Below are 10,169 nucleotides of genomic sequence, written 5' to 3'. Positions count from 1 at the left end.
CGTCTCTCATAGCCTCAGTCGCTTTGGGACGTTAAACCCCATAAACCAACCAACCAACCATCTTCATTCCCGTTTTCTTCGGCTTTTGATATACCTACCGTGCTTCACTTCTCTTACACCTTCTCCTCAGGTAGCCTACTCCCATATAGCCGCAATCGTGTTTAGAGTGTGGAGTCGTCCCAACGAATTTTCGCCTGTGCACATCTGAAGCGAGCAGAAGACCCATACCGAAGTTTCTCATGAGTGAGATCGCAGCAGGCTGCCGTTGAAGTTTTCCGCTCCGTCACAGCATGTTGAAGACCAGTCGGCATGTGCGCTACTCTTCACTTCGCTATTCATCTCTGCCCGACGGTACCTGCGCTGTTAGTGGCGGTTTGGTGCGTCTTGCTAGTTGCGTTACTCTCTGCTCGATCACGTGGTCTCAATGTTTTGCACAGCTGCCCCCGCGAGTCGAGTCCTACCGAGAGCGCCGCCGAAGTCGTGCGCAGTTCACTTTATTGCCTTTCCCCCTTCCACGTCGGTCTTGACACGTCATAACAAACACAACACGCCCTCTGGAAACCGGCGGACAGGCTAGGAAGTCAAACGAGGAACGAAGATGTGCAGCTTCAGAGTGTATATACGGCTGCATTCAATGCATCTCGAAGAGCAGCGCCGCTTTTACCGTGACGGGGCGTTTAGTTTATCCTAGAGCACATGGACAGCTCGGTGAAGCTGAGGGAGATAACCGATGACAGGACGCGCCTGGAAGTGACAGGCTGCGAAGGAAGTGTCTGAACAGCTCTGTTTGAATACGGGGAATGGAGCACTGGAATGGGACAAACAAGGCGTACAAAGCTGAGAAGTGGGGTAAACTGCGGAGAATGAACACAGTAGGCAAACAAGAGCTAAGGAAGGTCGCGCATTGTTAGAAGTACAGCGGAAATGAAATTATGCTAATGTGAGCCGACAGTAAGGAAATGCTGAAGCGAAAGAAACGACCATAGTTGCGAAAAAAGGTGTAATAATAAAGTGGAGGCAACCGTTCACAAAATTCAAAGTAGCAGCGCGAAGCAAAGAAGGAACAGCACGCATTAGTACATACTAGGTGCATGTTCGCACAGACGTCCTATGCTTTTCCGAGCAACCTTGTTTTTCTCGTAGCATAATTGAAGACGACCAGCAAAGAGCTAGGACAGGACCAGCCAAGAAAGGGAGTCGGTAAACGCTCTCAATAGCTGAGACCGCTTCTTAATACACTGGAGGAGCTGTCTCAAGCATGCTGAGGGCATACTGTGAATCTCTAAGGAATCAACGCATAATAGCGTACGTAGCGCCTGTCCAGCTGCCGTTCAAAACTTTCAAAAGCTGCCACGCACTGAAAGCGTTTCAGGCCTGGCTCAGGTCCGTTTCGTTCTTCACTGGTCCATTTTTACCCCTTATGCGTTACCAGCTGCTATCTGCCTTCCGCACCACGTGTGAGAAGTAAAGCTGCGTTGCGACGAAAGCGCCTGTCAGCCCAAAAGCCCAGTAAAATAAAGAAACGGACGAGAAAATTCCGACACTGCTTGGACCTTGGCGAAAGTTTGTGCGCGCTACTAAGCCCAACTGGTACCCAGCTCAAATACGGGAACAGAAGCAAAATAAGTACATCCCAGTGTGTGTGCTCCGGAGGGTATGTAGAAATGAAACTCCGCAGATTTTTTTTTTAGTTTATACATAAGGAAACAAATAGTGAAAGAGGAGCTCAGAGGAGAAATGATGATGTGCCATCGCATTTTTCTGAAGTTTGCCCCGGTTTTCTTCTTCTACTTTGCACTGGGGAGGAACATCCAGAAGCACTTAGTGAGAAGTCGCGTTTCCTTGTCCGTTTGGCAGGCCGGCGTAACACACGCAGCAAATGCTCAACGACTAGATGATTCACAACGAGGAATATATGCATGAGTCACAAGACATAGAACTCAAGCTGACCAACGCAGATGACGGTCTCATTTTCTAGGCAGGCCCAAGGAACGAACATCTCTCCCAGCCCGTGCTGGGGAACGTGCGACTTGCGTGCAACGTGCTCGCCGCGATCTGCTCAGTCCGAAGTTGCGTGCTCGAGTAGTCCAGGTATTTCATTGCCAGCCGTGCGCAACAACATGCTTTTTGGTTTCTTATCCTAGCAATTTGTACAATGCGAAATAAAATGTTTCTTGCCTTTTTTTTTTATTTGTAGTAGACGTAAGTCATAAAACTTTCGAAATCCGCAGAATTTCTAGTCGAGATGCGGAACTTGCAGTGATCTATTTACTTTCCCGAAGTTTGTTTTTTCCCAAGAAAACGAGCTTTTCTGTTTTTTTTTATTCCAATCACTAATTAGAAATTCAGTATTTCAACAGTAAGCTTTCGTCTCTTAACCTTGTGACTGTAATTGCTAGTCAAGTGACTATCTGCGTTGTCTCGTAGATATACTATGTCATATGCACAATACGCGTGAGCTGCTGTCTCTCGCACAGAGTGTAAACTTGAGCAAAAACAAAGAATTAAAAAAAAGCTTAAATGCAACGATGAGGGAAAAATTACTTCGTGAAGGCTTTCGTCTCCGGAGTAGACACTGTCAGCCAGCGAACGAACATTTTTTACCTGTTATGTCAGTAGGAATAAGTACCGCACGCTAGTACGCACATGTCAGCGGTAGATTATCGAGACGCATGTCCGCTTTCCAAACGAACCACTGCTTTTGCTCTGAAGACAAAAGCCTTCCGCCAGCGATATTTCTTCCTGCTGTCATCATGGTTTTACCATCGCCTCGCAAAAGCATCCTGCTTCCCCAGCTCCCTTTCTTTTCAAGGCTCTTATTTCACCATGTGCTTGGGAAATTCTTGATACACTTGGTTTGTCATCTCGGGGATATCCCTTTGCGCTCAGAGGATGCTCTGTTTCCCGTAGTCTTCTTGAACAGCCTTACATTGTCATCGTGCTCGACAGTACGTTGCCCTCCCGTCTTGTCGTAATAGTCGCAATTCACCGAAAAGGCTGTTGGCCCGAAGTCCGGTTGTTGACTTCGAGGCTCACGGAATGGCTTGTTGCCCAATAAAAACTCAAAACGAGAAGCATGACGGGCTCTTGGGCTCTTTTATTCGCACTCATAATACTTTCATTCGTAATCAACAGTGCAGCGAAGTTCATTCTGAGCACGTCGAGCGGTTCCGTTTAAAACCCTGTCAGCAGTCACAGTTATTTGTCCTCGGCAAGAAAGTGCGACCTACATTTAACGGATGCACAGGCTTTCACTAGTTGCCCTATGAACCAGCATTTGTTCAACAATGTATCCGCCGAAAGGGAGCTGTGAAGCGGGCCTCTGTATCGCACTGAACAATCCTGTCAGTGACGAAGCCCCCCTGTGCAGGCACACAAGCGAGGAGAATCGCCACAAGAAGTGAGCGACGCAGGGATGAAGAATACAAAGACAGGCAGAGTCTGCTAGGCTGCTCATAAAAGTCGTTCGCCGCCGGCACTTTCTCGCCTTGTTTCACGTAGTTAAAATAAGCGCGGTCTACCGTATTGGCTTTGGGCGTGTGTAAGCTGCAATATTTTCTGTTATACAAGTCGGCTCCGTCTAGGGCTCTTTCTACACCACCCATGGCCTGTGCGCCTATACCTGTTGACGTGAGTAGCCCCTGGCGAGTTGCGGGTAGCTTCGCACGTGGGTCCACCCACGTTGCATGGCCCTACCATTAGTGAACAATGTGCATAAATAGCCGCTTGTAATTCGCTATTGCATGGCTTACGTAGACGCCAGACCAGGCGGAGCTGACGGCTGTCGCCGTGGTCTACTCGAATAGCACAGCAAAAACGTTTCCAAGGTGGCTTAAGCACTGAACTGAACACTTTACAACGACGCGTGAACACGCTCGGGCCTGTGGCGAAAGCCCGCGACGGCATTCGCGCGCAGTACTTTCGTCTCGGCCAGGAAGGGCAAAGCCGCAGAGCCTATGGGAAAACACCCAGGTCCCGCTGCTGCTTTTGCTGCCTTGGCCTTCCCGTTTTTATTCCTCACGTTGCAAGGGAAGCCTGCGCGACGGACAGCCCAAATAAACCGCCCTGCCTCGGAGACGCGCGCGTGAAGCAATGGCCCGGGCTGCTTTGCGCCGAATCATTCACGGCTCGGCGTTTGGTCTGCGCAGCGTTTCAAACAACTTTCGCAATCTCATGGCCGGGCTAGCGCCTGCGCGAAGTATGTAGCCCTGTGGCTTTTTCATCAACGTGGGGATGGGAGAGAAAGGGGGGTGCACACCGGGCCGACTCTGTGCCTGCGGTCCGAAAACACCGACCGAGTTTCTTCCAAGGGCCAGCCGCTCAAGTCGGGCACCTCCAATCCGTCGAGGGCGGCCATAAATCGCAGCTCCAGGGGCATTCTTTCAGCGCGTCCGCGGATAGCCGATAACAGATCTGTCTTTAAAGAGGTCAAATCGGGAAAATCCTACCGGCCAGCTTACCAATGCGTAAACGAATTAAAAGAAAAGACGCGGAGAGAAATGGGTTCCCGCGCAGCTTTCTGCCCTACATAACGTCGCATACTCGTTGACCCTTGTGCGACTGCGCACGTAGGCGGCGTTTTCGTAATCCTTCAAGGACACCCGCGCTAAAAAGTCAAAATTTACGCATTCACTTTTTTGTACCGAGTTAATGACTAATTAATTGCTTCTTCTATTACGTGGCAAGCTGGCTTGTAAGCCTTAATGCCCCGTTTCCTATATGTCGTTTCCGTTCTTCGATTATATAGATGCATAAAAGTTAGTGCTGTTTTTCTGCTGGAACTGTTGTCTTTGCATCGCTTCCTGTCTACTTTTGATCGTTCAAGCTTAAAGTGCTGCTCTGAAACCAGTACAGCTGACCAGCGTCAGTACAGAGAAATTAAAGCTTGTTCACAGACTTGGGAATTGATTCAACGTCCTTTTAATCAGCAGATTCCGTGAATAAAATCACCCCGTAAGCGCTTTATTTATGCCTTGTGCTTCACTGGCGGGCCGTCGCGTACGCTGTTATTATATTTGCCTCGTATTTCACTGAAGTCTTATAAACGGGCAGATAAGTGAAGTAAAGACGTTCGATCAACGACAATGGCTCTTCTGTCATAAACGAGCAAAAAAAATCATTATAGAGCATATTGGAATTCACATATACAAAGGCAGCTCCGAAAAAGAAACACTATATAGAGATATAGAGACACTGAAAAGAGTCTGTGAGATTACATGTAATATAATGAACTGAATCAGAGGTGACACTGTAACACCGCGTAAAACCTTCATTCGTTTCAGAAGGGATAGGGGACTAATACGCCCTCAATTTCTGATTATTACGCGTTAGTTGTTTGGGCTGAGTTGTGAAAGCTTCAGGTTTATTCTTCGAAGTTTGAAAGGCACAATGCGGGATTCCCACTTAAGTTACTCGGTTTCACTGCTGACAGAACCGCTTACTTCAACGTGACTAACTGAAGGTTTTGACTCATGGTAACAAAGGGTTGCGGTGCGCGTTAGCGCTGTCGCCTTTCTACGCAACGCTTTTCAGTTAAGACAAGGCAGCGCTGCTACACCGCAGTTCCGTAGTCAAAACAAATGGCACTCTTGCCTGCGATGTATCAACTGGCGTAACTGCTGAGACTGGCGCAACTAACCACAGTGAGTTGGGTTTCTGTGTCCAGATTTGTTTGATTATGATGCACCTATAAATGACGTGCTTTCAGCGACAATCGCGGGCCTGAAAATGAGTCGAGCCCGGATATATCGAACCCAGTTATTTCGAATTATTGGTTATATCGAACACACCGATTATCCCCTCTTGAAAATCCTGTGTATATGTATAGGAAAGTCGGTCACTATATCGAACTCCAACTTCGCTGGTCGTTCAATATATCGAACGGCGAGCCGAACATCTCCAAGTGGCGCTCCTCCTAACGGCGCTTTCGATCATTTTTCGTGCGCGGAGACGGGCTGCGACCTTGGGCTGCTGGAAGCGCTAGCGCTTTGAAACGGCATGACGATGTGAACATAGGGTGCGCTTAGGGTGGCCTTCGGTCTCTACAGAACTCAATTTCAACGCCACATCGTTGTCATTCGGTGAAGTCAACGTAAGTAAAGCCTATTCGCCAGGCCTGCTTCGTCCGCTTCTGCTGCCGAAGACATTGCGGAAAGAAACGATACCTTAAGTTTAACAAGCGATTATTCTGTTTGTAGTGTACTGGTAACAGCGTTAGGCATCTAGTGACCGGTAGTGGCTAGTTCCAAAGCAACGTCCGCTGCAGCTTCGATGCGCAGCAGATTAGGCCTAGCAAAGCTGGTGGGCGGCACGTCGCTGCAAGAAGTGCGTCACTATCGTCGGTGCAATTCTCGCCTGTAGGTTACAAATAAGCTTATGTACTGCCATGTTCTATGTATGGAATTATTGATATATCGAACTATTTAACGATAACCTTCGAGTTCGGTATATCCGGATTCGACGTAGTCCAACAACGTTTCATACCAAGACGGGTCATGGGGGGTAGCCAATTGGTTGATTTTTTTCTTCCCTGAACGGAAAAATTTGGAGCACACGGTTAGGCTTTCCTGGCCAATTTTCACTCATCATGGGATTGGATCGACGCCATGTCGAGTGCTTTATTAGCACAAATGTTGTCGAAGGGTGAAGGAAATCGACGCCGATTTGTTTTTGTAGTCAGAAGCACTCATGTATTGAGAAATTTAAATGTAAAACTGCGTAGTTAAGACTTGATGAGCTAAAAGTTTGCTTCTTTTTGGCAGAGCACTAGTGATTACCACTTATTATGCAGCGGATAACTTCATGCCTCCCTCACTAGAATCGTCAAGCGCGTTTATCTCCGAAAAGAATGTAAACAAAAAAATTGGAGGAGACACTTACGATATGACGCGATAGCGTAATGGATTAATTCCTATATATGCAGAAGGTCATTCTCTACTTTACATTCATAGATCTCAGAGAGTCTTCATAGCCCTCCTCGCGCAGTGGTGCGGCGGTTAAGCGATGCGCCACGGCCCTGCGATGGCAGGTGCTCCCAGCGGTGGGCCTTGTGCGACCCAGGTGGCTCTTCCCGAGCGACCAATTATGAATTTAACTGCCACGGTGGGAAGTTTGCTCACTACCCAGTGGGCAGGTTATGATGACGCCCCAAGGTCACGTGACCTATATGGCCCACCTGCCGCATAAATTTCTCTCTGGGAACCACCTGCCAGAGCCATGACCGTGATTTTTCGCTCACAACGCCGACGCCGGATTTTCTGCGTTAACGGGGCCTTTAACGCTACCGCGTGAAAACTTTTGGCATACGAACACAAATACGCTTTACTGCGCACCTTTGTTTATCGTGCAGTGAATTCTGGGTTGGTTTTGACCCTTCTCGAACAACACTTCCTTGCTCATGCAGTTGTGCTTGTTGCTTAACGCTGCTATAAGCGTGCCTTGCTCGTCAAGTGGGGACACGACCCAAGAAAGCCAGCTTTGGAACCACTCATTCAGCTTTAGTGCAACTTAGCGTGCACATCCTGTGCAAACATTTACAATCTTGTTGGAGGCTACGCACCTTCAAAGATGAAAGTGACTATGATTACTTAGGAAATCTATCGTTTTGAATTAAATGATTAATGTACTTGCTAGGCATTCTGTGTTAATAGACATGCTCAGAGAACAGGGCTGTGCAGTCGCCTTCCCATTTTTAAGCTTTAATTTGCTGAGGAAAGATCATTGTATGAACACGGGCGATGCTTTCATTTTCTCGCTGGTCATTCAAAATTTAACCCTTCGAAGGTTTTTTCCGTATATGTACGGCGGCGGTTTTCTGTCCCGCAAGGTCTTTGCCGTACGGGTACGGTTTCGATCTTCCGTTTGAAATTTTGCGCCAAAAGAACAATGCGTGCTCACTGGGGGGTGCTGCCACCTCTCAGGACTTACAAGAAGTGTTTGAATTTTGTGCTGCCTTCTTACGGAGATAAGCAGAACTTATGTCTAGCTTTAGCGCGGCGGCACAGACTGCGGCAACACCCCTTTCGTAGTTTTGGTTTCGCCGCGTGATCGCGACGGAGTCGCGCGAAACGTGTTTTCTCTTTGTGGGCACTGTTTTGCAGAGGCGGCGAAAGTTGATTTCTATCTTTATTGGTGCTGTTCTTAGCTTGCTTATCACCGTTGCTATTCTATTCTATTGAACATTTTCCAGTTGTGAGTGATGCTGTCACCAAAGTACTGTTCCTAACTTTTTTTTTACTATTTATTCTCGATTATATATATTTTGTAGATTCAAGATCCGCAATAAAGTAATTTGACCACCTGGGAAAGTTTTCTTTAAAATAATTCGACCCTCAAAGGGTTAAGTATTTTTGCTGTGAAGAGTAACAAATAGGCTTTAACAACGTTGAAATTCGCGCTTGTTGGTTCATACTTCGGGGCCATAGCGCTAACAGAACAAGGGACCAAGAACGAGTAGAGACCCACAGCGCTACACACGTAGCGCTGTGTGTGTGTACTCGTTCTTGGTCCCTTGTCCTGTTTGCGCTATTGCCCCGAAGTAACAAATACTCGACAATGAAGCTCATAGCCAGATGCCTCATAAAATTTCGCACCAGTGCAGGTCCACTGAAGACATATTTGAGGCTTCATATGGAAACGGTATTTTTCCTAAGACCATAACTTTATAGAAGAAAAAGAAAGGAGAAAACTTGATTCAAAGTTTTCGAAAGGCCCTCGTTTATTTATGGGGTGTGGGGGAGGCAACAAATCGAAAGCAGCGCCGAGTAACGAGCGCTGGACCTTCGTCGTGCACATGGCGCTGTTGAACAGCAACATCATTTTGACGATTCAGATGCCTGTGCTTAAGCCCCGGGACAGGCATGACTTCATGGCTTTCTTCATGATTCGAGTGGGGTTAAACTGGACACTGTTCGTGCCCGAGCCGCGAGCGATGTCCAGTTTTTCTAGCGCTTTATTTATGTCCTTCGGGCCAAGGTCATACCCAGAAAAGGTCAGAACAGGCCCAGTACATTTCCACTCCTCCTGCACTGCACGAGAACGTACTTTGTGAAGCAAAGGTTCCCACCAGAGTCGGTTTCTCCGAGCGCAAGCGGGCGTCCCCTCCATGCTTCCCTTGTAGGGCACAAGACAGAAGCTGTCATCGTTTGCGAGGCTATCCCCTTAATGAACCGTTATCCGCTCGGAACTTGTCCTTCCTCGTAGGCACTGTGCGGCGTACTTGTGCATGTCTCACTTTGGTTCAAGAGGACTGCCTTCCGTTCGAAGGCAGCTAAGGTCGATCATCCACGGTGGGAAGTGCTAAAGGAACCGACAATTAAGCGGCATCGCCGGCCGGTAAGGCTGCGGCATTGCGTTATTGCATGCCGTTTTCCGTCAGCCGAATGCATTGAGAGCATTACCTTTTCATTGGTAGCATTTTCAGGGTGAAAAAATACAGATTCGAAGAGACAAGGCCATCGGAAGGCTTCCACAAGGACAACGGCGGAAAAAGTGGTGGTGGGAAAAAATGTTTGCTTGGTTACGTGCAGGCGTTTGCGCCAACTCCAGCTCGAGACTCGTTTGTCTAGCCAGCGAGGCATCACTATCTATAAAATTTCATGTTTGCAACAGGTGTCTAGCCGCTCTTTTGCGAAAATAAATTATGTGCATTACAAAGCTCGAAGATCTTTCCAGCGAGCGCCCGCGTCCCACGCTAAATTTCGCGCGCGCGCTTTAAGAGTGGTATTCGCGGCTCATTTTCCCAGGTCTAAATGGCCCACATTACTACAGTTGGGTACAACTCAAGAACGAAGCGGCAGGTGCTCCTCAGAGGGGGCCCTCCAGCCACAGGCGTCGAATGATTCTGATGACGTCGAGGTTAATCCCTTTGCACCTCCTGGCGTGACATCGCAGGGGGTGGCAGATGAAAGGGGGTCAATCACAACTTAATCGGATTAACTACAGCGTCGGGAAAATCGTTCGACGCCATTGGCTGTAGGGCCTCATATATATATTCTTTATAAGCTCAGGAATAAAAAATACAAAAAAAATTACCGACGATTACGTTACTTCCTAATGCGAAATTTGAGCGCAGCAAATAAGCCGTTTCACCTTTTCGATAGATTGAGGCAAAGAAATCGAGCAACACATGTATGCGCTATCACAGAATTTTTTTTTTTAGCAGACGGAGG

This window comes from Amblyomma mixtum, chromosome 3 (assembly GCF_055824585.1).
Source record: "Amblyomma mixtum isolate Tamu chromosome 3, ASM5582458v1, whole genome shotgun sequence".
In the NCBI taxonomy this organism is placed as follows: Eukaryota; Metazoa; Arthropoda; class Arachnida; order Ixodida; family Ixodidae; genus Amblyomma; species Amblyomma mixtum.
Note: the sequence above shows the minus strand (reverse complement) of the source record.